Raw genomic sequence first — 19,917 nt, forward strand, 5'->3', positions numbered from 1 at the left:
TGGGCCGCGCTCTCCTTTTGATTTTACCACCACCGACTGCTTTTGGGGTGACACTCCTGAAACCTGCAAAAAACTACGAGAAACATGAGAGTGCCCCCCCTCATCATCTCCCCGAATTTCCCCTTCCTCGGGGCTGTCCTCCTCATAATCGAGCAAAATTGGCTCCTCCACCTGTAAAATCTCATCAGCAAACTCCACCGTACGGGCCTTTCCCGACCCTGCATGACCCCAGCTGGCCTAAACAGCCTCAGCCTGACCACCTTGCGGGGGAGCCGACTGTACCCGCCGGTCCTCCCCCCTTCGTTGATTAACATAACAATCCATCTTATTAGAAAAATCTGTCCACCTTGACCGTCTTGACGTTGGGGCCAACAAGGTCACGCCGGACCTTCGTGTGCTGGCCACGACGGGATCCCCCGCTGGTACGGAATGTGCCGCGCAAGGCCTCACCCTCCCTTCTCCTCGGCGTAATTGGGCCGCACCTCGCCCTACCGAGTCTGCTGCGCTGCTACACCTCCTACCCTGCAAAGAAAAAAGTTGGACTGGTGTGCTGGGTCCCTGAAAGCTATCCGATACACGTGGCCCATGACCACTCAAAAAACCCTCCCTAGACCGCCTACCTCTGGAAAAACCCCCTTGAACCACCCCACCCGGAGTCGGCGAAACCATCCCTTCCTCGTCCCCACTCTATTCCAACATCGCCTGGACCACAGCGGACGCAGAACCCACGCCCTGATTCGCACCGCAAACCGACGAACGACCCAACTCTGTGCGCTCCCGACCCCTAACTTCAAAACCTACCCGCGCTTTTTTCCCCACCACCTTATCCCGCCCCTGCACGCGGGACAAACCCGATGCACCCTCCCCACCAAGGCCCCGAACGCCTTCCGCCCATGAAGAAAATATGTCCAGACCCTCCGCAGCCAGGCCCTCCCCAGCTGGCTCCACTTCACCCAGAAACCAACCTTCCCCCCCTACTATCCCCCCCTCCATCCCTTCTCTGGCCTTCTTCACCTAAAACATGCGAATGCAAACCCCCCCCACACGAAGACACTGATGCCTCACAAACCCCCTGCTCTCTGAGTGACATAGAATCCTGCTGGGAACCCCACCCCCCCACCTGTGCCCATTCTCCCTCCTCCAATGAGCTCGCCCCCACAGAAAATGCGTCACCCCTCACTGATAAAATGGGGGAAAACAACAAAGGGCTATAAAGCCCTACCTCACCTTGATCACCTGACATCTCTAATATGCCTCTAGCCCCATATGTCCGCTCCAATCCCAGGGGACCTGACACACGCTATCCTGTTAAGCCAACACCCACCGTATGGCCCACAAAGCTCCCAGTGTCCCTTCCACTTTCCCCTGCCTCACTCGCTACCTGCACGCTGGCAAAAACTTCCCCGCGCTCCTGAAAAAAGCCCTCTGACACCCCCTCCCCAAAACCTTCACCACTGGCGCTTCGGGCCTCCCTCCCGATACGCAACGGAGCCTCCGGCATTGACGAAGAACGCCGCTTTATACCGCGCCCTCCCCCGCGCTTGCCACTCGCCGCGGGGGAGGAAAAAGAACGCGCCGCCGAAACCCGGCACACCCACAGAGGAAACCTCAGTGCGCAACACCTCCTGACCTTCCCCACTCACTCCGCCCGCCTCCCCCGACGCACCCGACCGCAACGGCTGCACAATACGAGCGGGGGCCACCTTTTTAAAACGCGGGCGGCCCCGCTCACTCACCGGCATTTGCTTCGGGCGCTTTGGAGAAGTACAAGCGGCCACCGCAGCGGCCACGCCTGCGGAGGCCTGCCGCATAGGGCGCAACGGCCCCGCGACCTCCCCCACCACCAGGTCCATCCGGCCCGCTTCAGACATGAGCCGGAGGGCCTCGAGCACTCGATAATCGTGCGACGCCATCAACACTCCTAAATGCCAATCTAAATTACCAGACAAAAAACACCACTAGCCTAGCTACCAGCCACCAGGTCACCAAACCTAAAATGGTGGCCGGGAGCAGGCGCCCAAAACCTTTATAGTTGGGCTACATTTGGGCTACAAAAAATGTAGCCCAAGTTCAAAATGGCCGGCGCAAGGCCAGCCACGCCCCCCCACACAACCCCTCCCAAACCGCCCCGGGGGGGGGGGGGGGGGAACTCCCTGCAGTCGCCTGCCCCCCCCAAGCCCCCCTTCTAGAGCTGAAGTGACTAGAAATAGTGACACGTGCAGCGCCGGCCTCTAACAGCACCGATCGGTGCCTCCGCGGGGCTGGTTCAAAACCGAGGGCCACCCACCGCGCCAGGGCCGTGTCCACTGACAGGGCACCGCTGGTGAACTGTGTGTACCGCAGTCAACGCCTCGACCCACATGGGTCCCAACTCACAGGCTCACGCATGAAGGCATCCGATATTCAAGAGAAGAGAACGCAATCCTGTTTTCGGTGGATACTGCGCAGGTGCAGCTCTGACATTACTGCTCCTCAGGGCCTTACTCCATGCTCTTCCACACTTCTGCACAGTCAAGGACTCATTCTGTGCTCACTCACGGTTCTGAAGAACCGGGAACTCTCGCTAACCTCACTCACGCTTCAGCAAAACCGGGAAATCATTCTACCTTTACTCGTGCTTCAGTCGAACCAGGAAATGATTCTATTTTAATTCGTGCTTCATCAGGACTGGAATCTCATTGTATGCTCACTCACGGTTCAGCAGGCCCAGTAACTCACTCTGCATTTAGTGGTACTTTTTATTAAGGAGAAATTCACACTCCTTCAGAATCAAGAAGTCACTCAGCGCTTAGTAACACTTTTTAGTAACTCGCGCCCTACCTCTCTCTCCCTCTCCAGCCACGGATCTGTAGGCCCGCTGCCTCTCCAAGTATGGCCCCTGTCTTTCTCTGCTAGCTCCTCTGCCTCTCTCTAGCCTCCGTCGCCCTTGCAATGCTGAACCCCTCTGTCTCATCCTGTAGTCCTTCGGTTTTCTTCTTTGTTGCGTCTGTGAAACCTCTGCCTTGTCCCTCTCTGCATTGCTTCCAACTTGAATCTCATGGAGTTCGAGCTTTGATTTTGATTTGTAGACTTGAAGTATTTTTAACTTTTCATATTAAATGGCCATGTACGAACATTCTGAACTAGTAAACAAACCCTCTGTCGCCCTGTGGTTCCTTTCTTATAGGTCGCCTACGTTCCTCACCCTCTACCCTCTCTACTCCACTCACACCCCCGCTCCACCTTAGTCCCCTCACCTGTGCCATACGCCCCCTCACCAGCACATCTCGTCTACTACACCCAAACAACCCCCTCCCAGGGACGTTTAAAAATTTTGGGGGCCCAGGGCCAATTAATTTTGGGGGGCCCCTGTTCAGAACAGCTTTGATTTTATGATCCAATTTCAGTTCTTTGGTAAAATTCTAAATGCGTGTACATCGGATATTTAGAGATAGTGATGTGTGTTTTCAGTATTGTACCACAGCAGCAGCTCACTGACAATACTGCAAATAATCTGTCGCACCCTCCCATTTCTCATATGTATTGTTCTAAACGAGACTTTTTATATGGATGTTGCATGAAACATAAACACATTTTGTCTGCAAATTGTCAGTAGTAGAATCTCACACATTAAGAGTAAATTATAGAAAAAGGCTATTTACAACAATCCATTTAAAAATTATTCAAGGTCACCAGGGCAAGACTCTCTACAGAATATAGCTGGCTCTATCAGGGAGCCCCCTGAAAGGCTGGGGCCCTGGGCCAGAGCCCACTTTGGCCATGCCTTAAAACGTCTTGCCCCCTCCACCCGTACCTTCCCGCTCCTCAACCTGTGTCCTAGCCTCTACTCCGCCTCTCCTCCTAATTCACCTGTTCCCGCCCACCGGCACTCTCCTCTATTCCTGCACACTCCATCCCTCCAACCGCACCGCACAACAACGCTCTCTACCGGTGCACATCCATACCCCCTCTCTTTATCTACATCACTTACACGTACACACGCCCTCTCCTGTGCTCTCCATCCGGTCATACTTTCTTCACGTCATTACCTTTCTCCCCGGCGAGGACCCCCCCCCCACACACACACACACACACGCGCGCGCGCGCGCACTCCCTGCCTCTCTGTCACCGCCCGTGTCACAGTCTCCACATTGCTGGCTCCCTATCGCTTTACTTTCACATATCTCGCCCTTTGTCCTGCCGTCAGTCTATCCGTCCACCCGACCAACCATACAGATACAGCTATCCATCCATCCTCCATCCATCTGCCCGTTCTCTCTTCCATCTGTACCTTCTTCTGTCTGTCCATTCATGTGCAACTCCACGCATCCATTTGTTTGTACATCAATTCGCCCGTCTGCCTTTCTCTCTTTCCATTGATTCATCCACCTGTCCGTCCCTCCTACCATCCATCCATACATCTTTATTTTGCTCTGGCTAAACATGACTTTCATTTGGACGGTGTATTCGAGGCTCGCGTTTGAGTCTGTAAAATATGATTGTTCACTTTTACTCAAGGTGTATTCACATTTTATAAATACTTATTTAATATAGCATAGCAAATAGCCACATGATTCTTATGAATAAAAGTTACTGTTTTCAGCAATCCATCTAAGGGTGTGCACATCACTCTTCTATGAAACATGTTTAAAAAATTGACTTTCCACATTGAAAGCAAATCTTGCTGCACTGTTTGCTCAAGCTTACGTCCTAATATTTCATAGGGCCTACTGGACATTACATTGTGCATAGGCTAGAATTTCACAGTTCCGCATGCTTGCATTGGCATGAGGAAAGAGGAGACATTATATGCAAGTTGTAAAATGTCTATACATTAGTGGCTCCGCATCAACTATATATGGCGATGTGGCACTGCAGCTCTAGGGAATAAGAAATTAGCTGATAGGATCACTGTACTAAGATATAGGCTCGTTTGTTTAATAACTTGAGTGTCCAGCCTCCTTAGTTTCACGATGGCTTCTGATTACCAGACATTATTCACACATGCTTTTTTTTTTTTTTTTAAAGCAGCTTGCTGTAATGCCTATTCACTTACTGGTTCTGATCTTGGCTGCATAGATAGTTTTATTTTATATGATTGTGGGTGACTATAATAACCAGCATTGACATAGGCAATAGGTCTCACCTTTGGGACCTTTATAAGTGTTTAACCATGCAACAGTTAATGTTGTTGCCCCAAGGATATTGTGCTGCATACCTAAATACTTATAGGTCCCAAAAGAGCGAGACCTATTGGCTATGCCAATGCTTGTTTGATTTTGAGTTTCTTTTGCCTAGTTAGCCAGAAAACAACCTCGAGACCCTGTAGGAAAGGCAACCAGCTTAAAGTTCCTTCATGCGCGTTGCAGCGCTTCTCTGACACGGATCCGGTGTCAGCGCTGTACTTTAAGCCAGTGGTTAACAATTCCAGCATTTTAAGTACACGGCACACAAACCTGAGAAAGGCCGTCACTGGCTCGGCTGAGACAGTCCATGCGCCTCAGCCATGGCTCTGTGCTAGGAGACCACACCCTGCTCAGGTGCTGATAGAATGCTGACTTTCCATAGGCTGATACTGTAGCCACTAGCCAGGCTTTCACAATAAACCAAAATAAATTAAAAAAAACTCTACTTGGCGAATTCATGTTTTAAGCGGTGTATATTAGAAACTAAAACAGCCGACCGCCTGTTTCTGGTTTCATCTTCTCTCTCCAAACCTGGTGGCACTTATATGGGTTCTGCAGCAAGTTTATGTCAACTTTTCCCCAGTATAATTTTAAATCCTAACCATAGATCAGCCACAATTGTATAGGCAAACACGCATTTGCAATGAAATGGGTCTCGCATTAGCGATATTTTGAGCTATTAGCATTATAAATGACAATGCCTTTTCTTTGGGTGTTTAAAAAACCTGCAATAATAAAAGGCATTATCATTTACAATGGCAATAGCTCAAAATCTCGCTAATGCAAGACCTATTGAGTTGCAAATGCTTGTTATTTGAAGTACCCTCTCATTCACTTAATTTGCTTGTTCGTGAGTCATTAAGTCTAGCTTCCTTCTGTCTGAAGTTATGTAATCTTTTTGTAAATGTAAAGATTTTGCCTTCCTTTGCCGTCTTACTTTTCTCTTAAATTTTGTGTGCTTTCTTGCTTTTGCTTCCCCTTCATGTTTTTCTCTTCTGTCAATAATGTCAGCTTACGACTTTATTTGGTCTTCTGTACTTGTTAAAACTCTTCTGATTTGAGTCCGGATTTTTTGTAGGGCTATGCTTGCATGTTTAATTAAAATCTCCAGATGTTTTAAGGTGGTATTCTTCCCATTCCTGTAATAGTTGCTTGTATCGCCATGGTTTGGCATTAAGGAAATGCGGAATCCTAGCCGGACTTTTAGTATCGCTACATATTTCTTCTGGGTAAAAACTTCCCACTACTTAATAACTTCCTTTCTTGCCAGTTTTTCCCAATTCCATAATTTAGCTCTAACATCTATGGTATTTGTTTCCGGATGTCTAGCCATTATCATTATTACGGATTGTGTGGTTGTGTCTATTTTCAAATAACAGAGCTGTGGGTACATTACTTTTAGTTTCCTTAGTTTTTAACAAATCATTGTGCAAAGGATATTAACAGTGAAGAAAGACTGCAATTTCATCCTTTGATCAAGGTTAGGTTGGGACGAAATGTGTAAGGGACTTTCCCTGTATGAATTTTCACAATTAAATTGCCACAAATCTTCCAAATGAGTGCAGGTCATTTGTTGTCTTGCAACAAACTTGGTTTGTAATATATATTGTGTAGTTATAGTTAGGTTAGAGTTTCCATAGGCAGAGCATTTTTTGTTTTGCTAATAACTTTGGTGCTGTGTGACGAATCTTCACAAAATTTTCCCCCAAAAAGTTAATCAACCTCCGCTCCTTCCTGGAAAGTTTCGGTGTGACCTGTCAAGCTGGATCGCAGTTTGGGTGAGGGAAAAAATAGACAAAAAAATACCGGTGAATTGAATTGCACCAAATTTAACAGAACTTTATTCTGTAAGCTTGCTTTTTAGGTTTCACATGTACAGCGCTTGCCCTGTGCTTGCAAAATCTCTTGTAAAGAAAACCAGCATTTACAATGCAATAGGTCTCTCATTAGTAAAGCAGCTTTGAGCTATTGGCGTTGCAAATGCAATTTTTTTTTCATTTAACAATATTCCAGTAGTAGCATAAGTCATAGTAAATGAAATTCCATGAATTTGGGTCTCACTTAAATGGATCCCCCTATAGCCTTGACGTAGACAGACCACTCGGCTCTTAAATTCTTGTCAAACATATCTAAGGCCATAAATAAACCTCAATTTGTCCAAGGTTTTCAGAGACCATGGAGGGAGGTGACCGTAGCTTCATTTATCTCTGCGTTCAAAGCCAGACTCCCTCAGAACTGTGTGGACAGCGATGCAGCAAAGGAAATATTAGAGGTCTCTGTGACTAAAGTTCTGGACTCTATTGTCCCAAGTAAAGTATGCAAGACCTGGGTAAAGTCAGCTCCAGCACCTTGGTACTATGACAGTCTTAAGAAAGAAAAAGCTGCTTGCAGGAAATGGGAAAGGAAATGGAGAAAATCCAAACAGGAGGCAGACAAATTTGCGTATAGAACGACTCTTAGGCAATACTTAAAAAATATTTACATCGCTAGAAGGTCTCACCCGGGGACCAGAATCACTGAAGCTAAGAATTCTTCCAAAGATTTGTTTAAAATTTTGAATGATTTCACCAACCTGAGGGTTAATAATTCATCCATCCCGCAGACTCAACAGTTCTGTGATGGTCTGGCAAACCACTTATTGATAAAATCGATAGCTCTTTTAACACACCGATGGAATTTAGCGTGGTTTCATACAACCACGATGAGTCCAACTGAATAATTTACTTGATCCCTCTCAGTCAGGCTTTTGTGCATCGCACAGTACCGAGTCTGCACTAACTGAAGTCACAGATACCATCAAGTTGGCCCTGGATAATGGGACACCTACTATGTTAATCCTTCTCGACCTGTCGGCAGCATTTGACACCATCTCTCATCGAATTCTAGTGCATAGGCCACGAGAGATTGATGTCAGAGGAATGGCACTTAGATGGTTTGAAAGTTTCCTTGCCGACAGAACTCAGCGAGTCCAACTTGAGTCGTTTACTTCAAAGACCTCGGCTGTGGACAGAGGGGTCCCACAGGGCTCCATTTCAAGCCCCACTTTATTCAACATTTATGTATTGTCTCTGGCCTCTATTATTCGATCTTGTGGTTTTGACACCGTATCGTACGCAGACGATACACACCTGATAGTTACCATCGATTCAGATCCCGCGCGACCAGAGACATTTTTGAAAAGTGCTTGCTAAAGACGGCGGCTTGAATGACAGGTAATTATTTGCAGTTGAATACGACCAAAACCGAGATTTTGCTGTTCGGGAATGCGGAGGAGCTGTGGTCTACTGATTGGTGGCCTCCTGGGCTGGGTGAACCCCCCCACCCAAAAAAATGGGTGAAAAACGTAGGTGTTATTGTGGACGACAAACTCTCCATGGAAGAACACGTGAAAAGCATTTCAGGCACCTGTTTTTGCCTGATTAGTATGCTCAGAACGATTTTTCCTTGGTTTCCCCTTTCTGCAAGCAAGCCGCTCATTCAGGCACTATTAGTAAGTAGGTTGGATTATGGTAATTCCCTAATGGTAGGGATTAGGGAAGATCTTCTCTCCAGATTGCAGGTTGTGCAGAACACAGCTGCACTTCTGGCCCTCAATCGGCCATCTCTATCACCTTCGGAACCTCTCCTGCGTCTGCTCCACTGGCTGCCCATTATGAAACGAGCATTATTCAAGCTTCTGTGTCTGGTATTTAAAGCTCTACAGGGTCATGGTCCGGCCTACCTCAGTAATAAGCTAATACCCTATATTCCTTCTTGGCAACTGAGGTCGAGCGAACGGCGGCTGTTGTGCCCAAGGAGAATCAATAAAATCAGAACTGGAGGCCGTTCATTTTCACATCTTGCGCCCTCCCACTGAAACAAGCTGCCAGAAGACATTTGCGCTTGCCACACCTTTGGGCAGTTTAAAAAACGTCTTAAAACCTGGTTGTTTAGTCACTAATCAGTTGTTCCCCCCCCACCTCCGCTCTTATGATATTGTGGCGCCGAGAGTTCCCCGTGGGGATGATTCGTTTTGTGCCTAACAAATGTCAATAATAAAAAAATAATAATAATGAATGAAGGAAAGGGTGCAGTACCAGAGGCTGTTACTAGGTGTTCCTGTGGAGTTGTAAAGGGACATCTAATAGCCACATAAGGTACTGCACCCTTTATGGGATTATAAAGAGCAAGATTGCCGGTAAGCATACGTTTTCATTAATTTTTATTGGAAGTGAGATTTTTGTTAGTTTGCGATTTGAAAATGCATCATTTTTGTTTGTGAAATAAAGCTAAACAAACTCCACTCAACAAGCTTTATTCGACATATGTGTCTTAAAAGCACAAAACATACTGTAAGTATTCCACAGGACACAATACAAAAACACAGTTAAAACCATTTTTAGGGTGCTTTAAATCTGAGATCAGGAATAATAAAACACAATAAAACAGTTAAAAACAACGGGAACGAAGGTGACTTGGGCTCTGGACGCTGCACCTTAGGAGTTGGCTCGCTGTATCTCCCCACCTACCATGGTTTGCTGCCCCTGTGCTGGCACCGCCTGACAGTTCCCTGGTGCTACCTCCTGTGCCGCTCCCTTGGGTCCCCCACTGCGCCTGTCTTGCAGGGGGGGGACCCCCGCAATTGCACACTAGAGCTATAGGGGGATAATAATAATATAGGTTTATAATGTGTTGCGTGGGGGGCCCCCCGCGCCTGGATCACCCGCTCTGAAGCTAAATTGGACTCGGGCCCCTTGTCCACCCTCAATCGCTCCCCCTGCCTTCCTTGTGTTGCCTCTGTTTGGGGGGTGTGGTCCGGGGGGCGGGCTCGGCCACATGTAGCGGGCGGCGTGTGGCCCTGGAGGATAGCTGCTCCTGTCGTCCCCCTGCTCCTGAACCGTGGACCTCCTGGCACCCAGAACGGCCTCTGGACCTGCTGCGAAGTCTGGAGTTGGACCTCTCTACTGTTGCTTTGCCGTGGGATTCTGCTGCCGGAGACACAGTCGGCTGTGTGTCCCGTGCGCTGTTGGATTTTGCCGGGGTCTTGCCCCCTTCGGCTGCCTTGATCTCCGACCCCCGCTATAGGACTTTGTCGGAAGCGTGACTGACCTTCTGTCCTGCTGATTGTGGCCATGGGTCGTACCCAAACCACCAAAACCCCGCCACCCAAACCAAATGGACTGTTTCACAACCGTGGACTCAGGGGCGTCTGGTGGCGGTGTGGATAAGGATGCCTCACCTGCTGCGGACCTATCTACTATCCTTCAAGCTATCCATGCCTCACAGTCCTCTGTAGAGGGCAAGATCGCTGAGGTCCGGATGGACGTCAGTCTCCTTCGGCAGGACCTTCGGAATGCCACGGCTCGGATTAAAGAAACTGAATCCTGAATCTCTACCGTGGAAGACGAAGTTCAGCAACTCAAGGGTCAGCTCGTTCACCTCCAGTCCCACACTCAGGAGTTGCACCGGCAGGCAGAGGATGCCGAAAATAGGTCCCGTCGCAACAACCTCTGCCTGGTGGGATTTCCGGAGGGAGCGGAGCAGGGCCAGATGGCGAACTTTGTGGAGAGGTGGCTGCGCACCTGGATCCCTGAAGGCTCCCTCTCTTCGTGGTTTACGATAGAGCGTGCACACCGTTCCCTTGCTCCCAAGCCGCCCCCGGGGGCACCTCCCAGACCGGTTATTATGAGGATTCTCAACTTCAAGGATCGCAACGCTGATCTGGCCGAGGCCCGTAAGCAGCAATGCCTCAAATACGACAATCATACCGTCATGATTTTCCCCGATTACACTCGCGAGGTCCAGGGTCAGCGCCGTTCATTTGGGGAGGTCAAGCAGAAGCTCCGCGCTCTTAACATCCAGTACATACTCCTCTTCCCGGCGCGCCTTCGTGTGGTGCACTCCCACAAGACCCTATTTTTTGACACCCCTGAAGAGGCCTGGATTTGGGCCACGGAAGAATACCCCCTACGATACTGGGCCCATAATCCATCACCCGGTAGTGCTGTCGGGGGAGGCGTCCAACAAGGGGCACCCGGTCCCCGACCTCAGCGAAACCGCTTGCGTAGACGCCGTGGTCATGGCCGTGCCCGCTCAGACTCCCAGCTGAGTCCTTCTCGACAGCCGACACCGCTCCCTGAGAACGACCTGGTCATGCGGCGGTCTGGCTCCTCTGGCCGCCTGAACTCTGGGGGTGCTTTGCCCCTCCCATTGCCGCTGGACCTGCCTGATACAGATCTCTCACGTAGACTGACGCTTCTCCCGGGTCCTGCCTGAGCTCGCCTCTGCCTGCTGGCCAGGCTCCGCAGCCGGAGGCGGCATGCTGGCTCGCTCGTTCTTCCATTCCCGACGGACTTGCTTATGCACATCCTGAGATGAGGAGGGGTCCTCCATGTTTACCCAATTCCCAAGTGTTCTAGTTTGGCCTTTTGTTAATAACTCATTGTTTGGGCGACAGATGCTTCCGTAAGTATAGGGTGGGGGGTAGGGGTTGGGGGGGGGGCGACCGTTGTCCCGTGTTTTCATTGTATGTTCTTTTGTTTTTGTTTTGCACCATCCTGCCTGCAGACCTGGGACACGACGGGCAATGCCCAGAATCGCAGCCCCGTTTGTTACCCCTTGCATTTGCACTCCTCTCGGCGCACGCGTGTCACCTTGCACCATGACACCATACTCACCGGCTCTAGCTGCAGTCCCGCTTCCACGATCCCTGTTGTGCTTGCCCCAGCTCGGCCCCCTGCACGCCTTCCCCCTGCACGGTGATTCTGATGGTGGTACGCGACTCCAGATATTGTCCTGGAATGTTAATGGCCTGTTAGATAAGGTCAAGCGCACAGCTGTCCTGCGATATGCCCAGCGTCAGGCCGCAGACATACTTATGCTCCAAGAGGCCCACTTGCTGGCCAATCATTGCCCCTTCCCGGCACGGCATGGCTATGGCGGAGTCTGGCACTCTGGATTTAGTAGGGGGTCGCGAGGAGTGGCTATTTTGGTGCGTCGTTCCCTTCCCCTGGCGGTACGCAAAGTGACGCACGACCCTCAGGGCTGCTTTATTCTCCTGGAGGGGACCCTCTGAGATCGCCCTCTTAATTTACTGGCTGCCTACTCCCCTTCCACCCTGCTGGCCTCCACACTCCAGAGACTTACCTCAGAGGTCGCTGCCCTAACCTTAGGAATGACTGTCGTTGGGGGCGACTTTAATGCAGTCATGGACCCCAGCCGAGACACCGCTTCACCTCCCTCCGCCTACAGAACTGCCCAGTCTGGCCTCCTCTCGACATGGGCCTCCAGTCTGGGTCTCGGGGATGCCTGGAGACTTTGGTACCCGACAGAGCGACAATACACCCACACCTCAGCCTCTCACCACACGCATGCACGCATAGACTAAGTTTTCCTGCCGGCCCAAGACTGTCGGGCATTCCAAAGGATTGTTATCCTTCCCAGGGGCTTGTCGGATCATTCCCCGGTAATGCTGCAAATCGGCTCCCCGTCCCAGTCCTCGCGGCCGATCTGGCGACTTAACGCCTGGTTCCTCCAAGACGAACAGTTTAAAGACCAAGTGGGTGCCGAGCTTCGCCTCTACTTCACCACTAACCATGGGTCGGTTTCTTCCTCTTGTACTCTTTGGGAGGCTGGGAAAGCAACCATTCGGGGCTTTGCCAAAGGCCGACTCAAGCTCACACGTATGAAGCGTGATTCCTACCTCACATATTTGGAGGTGCAGGCCGCCCACCTTGAGACTCTACCTGCGGCAGATAGATCTGCTGCCCAGGACCGGAGACTTGCGTTCTTGCGGGATGAAATCAGACAAACCTCTCTGGAAGCTGCTAAATTGCTTTGGCGGTCTTCTGTGGCCCGAGTATACGGCTGGGGAGATAAGAATGGGAAGCTCCTCCACCGCCTTGCTACTTACCCTATGGCCAATCGTATAATTCCAGAGGTAGCTGATGCGAGTGGTGAGATCCACCGCACCCAGAATGCGGTGGCCGAATGTTTTGCCGCCTACTATGCCTGCCTTTATTCGGCGTGGACGCCTTGTCTTCCGCTTCATGAACTCCTCCGGCGGGAACAGTATCCCCCTCCCACATCTTCGGGAATCTGAGGCGGAGGCACTAGACCTCCCGATCACCCCCGACGAGGTGTCAGACGCTATATCACGCATGGCGACTGGTAAGACGCTGGGACCGGATGGGCTCCCCCAGGAATTTTATGCGTCCTACTGAGACACCCTATTCTCACCTCTAGTGGCGATGTGTTGCGAAGCGGTGGAGTATGTCTCTTTTCGCCCAGAGATGGACCTGGCCACCATCGTAGTGATCCCGCAGTCCCAACCCCCTCGAGATGCTGCTCGGACTACCGGCCCATTTCTCTTATAAACACTGAACTCAAGATCTTTGCCTCTGTTCTGGCCAGCCGCATAAGACCGCACCTGGCCACCCTGGTTCACCCAGATCAATGCGGCTTCATGCCTCTCCGAGGGACTAGACATTGTCTTCGACGCCTACATCTTGCCCTGGCAAACCGGCACCTACTGTCCCCCTATTTGTCGCTCCTTCTGGTGGACTTTGAGAAGGCGTTTGACTCGGTCGACTGGGGCTACTTAGAGGCAGTGTTGGAACAGATGGGCTTCGGAATTCCTTTCTGCAACTTGGTGAGGACGCTGTATTATCGGCCCCGGGTGCAGGTCCTTGTCAATGGGACTCTATCTCGTCCCTTCGCTATCAGGCGAGGTACGCAGCTGGGATGCCCCCTCTCGCCGATCCTGTTTGCTTTAGCGATGGAGCCCCTGGCCTGCCTTATTGGATCTGATTACTCCCTCACTGGCTGGCGGTGGCCTGGCTTTGTGGAGGACAAGATCGCGCTCTATGCAGACGATGTGCTGCTGTTCCTAGCGGACCCTGCCCAATCTGGGCCCTGATACCTTCGGGCTCTGGATCTCTTTGAGCGCACCTCTGGCCTCCGGTTAAACCCGGACAAGTCTGTCTTAGTCCCCCTTCATTTCTCCCGTGAGTGCTTTGATTGGCAGTCGACGATCCCCCTTCGACGGCAGTCCTTCAAGTATTTGGGGATCTGGGTGGCCCTTCTCCTTGATCTTGCGTGGTCCCTCAACGCCACCCCTCTGGTCAAGCGGGTTCGCGCTGACCTCCTTAAGTGGCGTACTTTACCCCTAAACCCTCTGGGCAGGATAGCCCTATTTAAAAAGATGATTTTGCCTCGCTTTTTATATATGCTTCAAAATATGCACCTTTCGTTCGCTAGGTCCTGGTTCCGAGAGATCGACGGGCTGCTACTAAGTTCTTGTGGGGGGGTCGGAGGCCCAGGCTGGCCATGGCCCAATGCCGCGTCCCGCCCTTTGATGGTGGTCTTGGGATGACCTTGGGTCTTGGGACCTCTATTACTTGGCGACCCGGCTTCTTGTGGTACACGATTGGTTCAACGGCGGCTGGTTCGACCCGGCATACCGCCTGGAACTACACACCCTTGGCTTTGCCACTATCCAGGGGATGCTATACGGAGATGTTGTCCCCCCCAAGCTCTTCCCGATGTCACGTGTGGAGTGCTCCTGGCTTGGCGGGCCTCCCTGCGTCATACCCGCTGGTCGGGTAAGCTGACCCGATATACTCCCTTGTGTTGCGGCACCCAACACCTGGCTCCGGGAGGTCGCCTCTCTTTCCGGATTTCGCCCCTGGGATCTTATCGGGATTTCCCTGCTAGGCGATGTCTGGAGCGGTACCCACTTACGCTCCTTCCAAGATTTGCAGGTCAGACACTCCCTCCATTCGTTGCAGTTTTTCTGATACTTGCAGCTGCGCCATGCCTTCCGCTCTTATATCTCTGACGGCACTGCGCTCCCCGAATATAGTCCCCCCTAAGGCCCAAGTCATGACAGGCAATCTGGGTCAGGGAGGGATATCCTGTATTTACTGCTCACTCACTAACAACACTCCCAACTCCCTCTCCCAGCTCCGAGACAAGTGGGAGGGGTGGCTGGGGACTCTGGATGACGCTGACTGGAGGGACGCCCTGATGGCCCCTAAAATAGTTGCGGTCTTGGCGAGGCTGCGGCTAGTCCAAGTATACTTCTTACATGCTGCCTACCTTACACCGCTGCGTCTCCACCACGTGGGGCTTCGACCCGATGCCCTCTGCCCCCGCTGTTCACACTCCCAGGCTGATTTTTACCATATGGTGTGGCTTTGTCCTGCGATACAGGGGTATTGGAAGTCAGTAGTGGGAGAACTCTCGGAGGTCTTGGGCTGGGAGGTTCCCATTGACCCTACACATGATCTCCTGGGTATCACAGAGGGGCTGGACGGCACCAGGGCTGAGAAACTCTTCCTTAATACAGCGCTAGCAGTAGCTAAGAGGGACATTGCAGCTCACTGGCTGAACAATACCGCACCCACGTTGGCGCGCTGGCGTAGGGGGGTGGACTGGTGTGCCGCACAGGAACGGCCTCTCTATGTGGCCAGGGGCTGTCCTAGGAAGTTTCGCCGTATCTGGGGCAAGTGGGTTGGAGTCATAGAAGACTGATTTGGACTGATATGATCTCTAGTTTGGGAGTGGACTTATTGATATTGGCTGTCGTTGCATCAAATTCTCTATATCAATGTGATGGGCTTGTATCTTGGTCTTGTTTTCTAAAGGGTATTTTTACATGGTGCTGTGTTCTTTGTTGCAATCAAAAGGCAATAAAATTGGTTATAAAAAAAAAACGGGAAATGCTAAAACTTATTAAAACAGTTGCAATTCATAATATTAGATAATACTGGAATACAAAGATTGAATCAAGCATTTAACACGTATTTGCATGCGTCATATATACCTGTGCAAATTAGGATTGGCAAATAAAAACCCTTCAATGTACATGGAGTGACTGCGATCTAATAGCCCAGGTCCATCCCAGGAATTTTGCTACTGCAATGGCAATGGGGGACGAGGTGTCCTTGTGCAGTATTCTTTGTGCGTCACAACTCCTTCTGGTGCCCAGTGACTTACAAATTGGCGTGAGCCACGCTCGACAAGGGGCATCGTATGCTGGGCTGACAAACAATAGGTGGGCCAGTGACTCCAGTTGGGCAAGCGGGGCACGTTCTGTCGCCTAGGGTGACCCATCTTGCTGTGTAGGATCTTATTGGTAGTGAGCCCACCCTAGATTGGAAGTAAAACTTCTGATCGTGTGGTTTAGTTATTGTATCCCAATACTGCTCTAGAATTGAGGATGGTTTAACTTCTAGAAATCCTCCCGTGAGTGAAGACGTGTCACTGTTTCTGTATATATTTTTAGTCACCAGATCCCAGTATTTTTCTTTTAGTATCTCCTTGGAGGGGAACAGGGCACATGAAGGATTTTCCCACAATGTAGCCATGCCGATGCTTACTAGGGAGGCTCTAACCTCTTGTAAGCATCTAATTTTGTGAGCGCAGTCTGCGTTAATTAAGTCTTTTAGGCCTGCATTGTAAGTTGCCAGTTCTGGGGTACACCAGATTCTTCGCCAATATAATACAGGGCGCAATCTCGCTATATCAGCCAGTGCTTTTCTACCCAAGTCATGGATCAGTGGACGCACTGGGGTACTTTGCCGGAGACTGGTGATCTTACCTAAAAACCTGTTTTCTGATACAGTTATCTTGGACAGATTCTCGTACCCCCAAAGCTCAGCCTCATATACTGCGGAGCTGACCACTTTCAATTTGTATATTTGCAGCACTGGACTAACTGGTTTTGAAAGAGAGGTATTAAACTCAATTTCTATGGCTCCAGATAGTTGCCGGTGCTTCAATTCAGCCATGTCAAGCTGTCGATTCCACCTACAATCATTCTGCATTATAACCCCCAGATATTTGAAGGCACAAACTTGTTCCAGGGGATGGTTATTCATAAGTATGCCTCCTCTAAATGCTCTGTGTGGGTTGAAAGACATACATTTCGTTTTTGACACGTTAATTTCAAAGCCCCGTATGAGGCAAAACTCCTCAAAAAGTAACAAAGCTTGCTGAATACCGTTCAGAGTTTTTGAGATAATTAACGTGTTGTCAGCGAACATTAAGATAGGAATTGTTATGCCTGCTAGGACAGGGGCATCAGTGGGAGTAGACTCCAAAAACTTGGCAATCCCATTGATAAACAGAGAAAATAGTGTGGGTGCCATGACACAGCCTTGGGGCACACCTTTCTCTATGGAGAAGGGATTGGTGACATTGCCCTGGGTACGCCATCGAATTTGGGCAAAATTGCCCTCATAGAGTCTAGCGATAAGGGAAATCAGTTCAGGGGACATCCCCAACTCTTGCAGTACTGTCCATAATGTGCTACCGGAAATGAGGTCAAAAGCTGACTTCAGGTCGACAAAGGCAGCGTACAAGCTGCCCTTGCCTAGAACCACCGTCTTCCAGTATAATAAGATGAATCAGAACACCTGGTCGATAGTACTAATGTGTGCCCGGAAGCCAGCCTGCAGCGGGGATAAAATGCACTGCTAGTCTAATCAGTCTTGGACCTTATTTAAAACTAGCTGCCCCATTATTTTTTGCAAAGAATCTATTAGGCTGATGGGCAAATAGTTGCCTGGGTGGGATATGTCCCCTTTTTTAAAAACGGGGATAATCTCAGCCCCTTTCCAGGAGTCTGGGACTGGTGCACCTTGGGCGATTGCATTAGCCAGCAAAACAATATACCGGCACCATCTAGACTTGTCATGGAGGAATATATCGCCCGGGATACCATCTAGGCCCGGTGCTGTTCCACGGGTTATCGCTCCTAGGGCGGTGATGACATCAGCCCCAACAAAGGCCGTGTCTTGGGCATATTGGGGTTTAAAATGGTTAACCCATTGGTCCTGAGCTACATGATTTTGTGGCGGTAGTGGCTGGCATCCCCTATCCCATTTTAAACTATGTTCCAAAACTGTTTGGAACTATTACTGGCACATGCCAGTTTGAGGTCCTGCCATCTACTTTCATCCCATTCTTTCTTAGCCTTTTCCTTGGCCCTCATGTATTTTTGCCTGGATGACCATACTTTGGCAGGGTCCTCTGCTTTAATCGCATCCCATAATGATCTACGGGCCATTCTGCATTCCTCATTAAACCAATGGCTTGTTTTCTTTTGATGAATACTCTTAGCCTTGTGATGCCTAACAAAGTGTGAGCATAGATGGGCAAAAAATGTATTATGAATAGCAGTTGTAAATTCCGGAAATTCTGGCTTGGCAGAGCAAGCCTTTAGCTCGGCTATGGCACCATCAATACCATTAGTAATCGTAGCTAGGAGTTCGGGCTCCTCTACTATCTTCACCCATTTTAATCGTCTCATGTCATTTGTGGGGACCATGTCAAGCGTGGACAGCTCGCTGCCTGGCTGTGTGAGTACCCTCTCTGGTAATATGTCTAGGGTCGCACATAATGGGTTATGATCACTCTCAACCCGCTCCTTCACGATCATGTCCCCAAGAGCGTGCCATAGCCTCAGGTTGATTAGATGATAGTCAATGCGGCTGGCGCTGCAACCGTTGTTAAATGTATTTGCCCCGTGTCAGTCTGAAGAAGTTCTTCCATTTGCCGCCCGTAGGCCTTTTTCCAGGCAAATGGAGTTAATTTGGATTGCTACATCCGTCCATTTTTTTTAGGGGTGCAAGTTCCAGTTTTGGGATGCCCCACTGGCTGCCTTACTCATCTGTGAGATCGTACTCCTCAATGGCAAGGGGCTCGAAGGCCGAGTTAAGGTCTCCCGCAATTAGGACTTAGGAATCCCAGGAATGCAGGTCTAGAAAATCGGTGAGAGACGCTAAAACTTCAGACTTCTTCCCCTCCACTTAAACCTCTCTCATAGACATTATAAATGTCAATATTTCCTTTTGGACCCATCTTCGGCCTAATTGCAAGGATGTCCTTACTCTGAGTCGGGAGCACCTGGATATTATAGCCAATCGCTTGGCGAACCCAAATTGTCAATCCCCCTGATGGTCGGCCTTTGCCACCACTGGTAACTGGAATGTGATAGTTTAAATAACCTATACAATAGAGGGGATCCACCAGCCAGGTTTCCTGAAAAAGGCAAATACCCTGATGTTCAATGAAGGTATGCCAATCGGGAGATATGACCTTTGAACTCAGCCCTGCGATGTTCCACGATATCACAGATAGCTTGGATGAAGTGAGGCTAGATACCTTTTGCCCATCAAACATATTGGGTAGCTTGCCTCTAATAACCCGCTTTCCTTTGTAAGGGGAAGGTGTAGTCGATGTATTTCTAGGCGCCAGATCAGCGCCAATGAATGGAATCAGGTTACTAGAGATGGGGGCCATATGAATTAGAGGAGCAATGTGAGATCCCAAGTGCGGTCGGGGCACACTCTGTATTCAATCATTCGCCTACAGTGAAGAGCATCCTGCTAAAGGAGCAAGTGTTTGCATAGCAGGTTGGCTACACTGGCTGTCAGGTGAGAATCGCCTAAATTGTACGGAGGAAGTTTCAGGCGGGCAAGTACGGAATTCCAGGGCTAGAAGATTTTCTGCCAGATCAGCCCCGTTCAGGGTAAGCTCAATGTGATCTAGCGGTTTGGCGGGAGAGGTAAACCTCCGAGCCCTGATAATATCATTCCGTATAACTGAACGGCAACCCCTGACATGGCGAATCCAATGAATGGCTTTGTTTGCCAGGGAGTCTACATTTTCGACCCCATTTCTAGAGTCATGCTTGGGCACATTAACCATGTAGATTTTGGGGGCTTCAAACAGGATAGGAATGTCTAAATGGGTTGGCCTATGTTGT

The 19,917-nt window shown here is 50.0% G+C and overlaps 1 protein-coding gene across 1 annotated transcript in view; it reads left to right on the plus strand.

Annotated features, from left to right (window-relative positions):
• The window catches only part of ATG2A (autophagy related 2A), a 2,561,659-nt gene that overhangs the window by 37,955 nt on the left and 2,503,787 nt on the right, over positions 1-19,917 (plus strand). The window lies entirely within an intron of this gene.

The sequence above is a fragment of the Triturus cristatus genome, chromosome 9 (assembly GCF_964204655.1).
Source record: "Triturus cristatus chromosome 9, aTriCri1.1, whole genome shotgun sequence".
Lineage (NCBI taxonomy): Eukaryota > Metazoa > Chordata > Amphibia > Caudata > Salamandridae > Triturus > Triturus cristatus.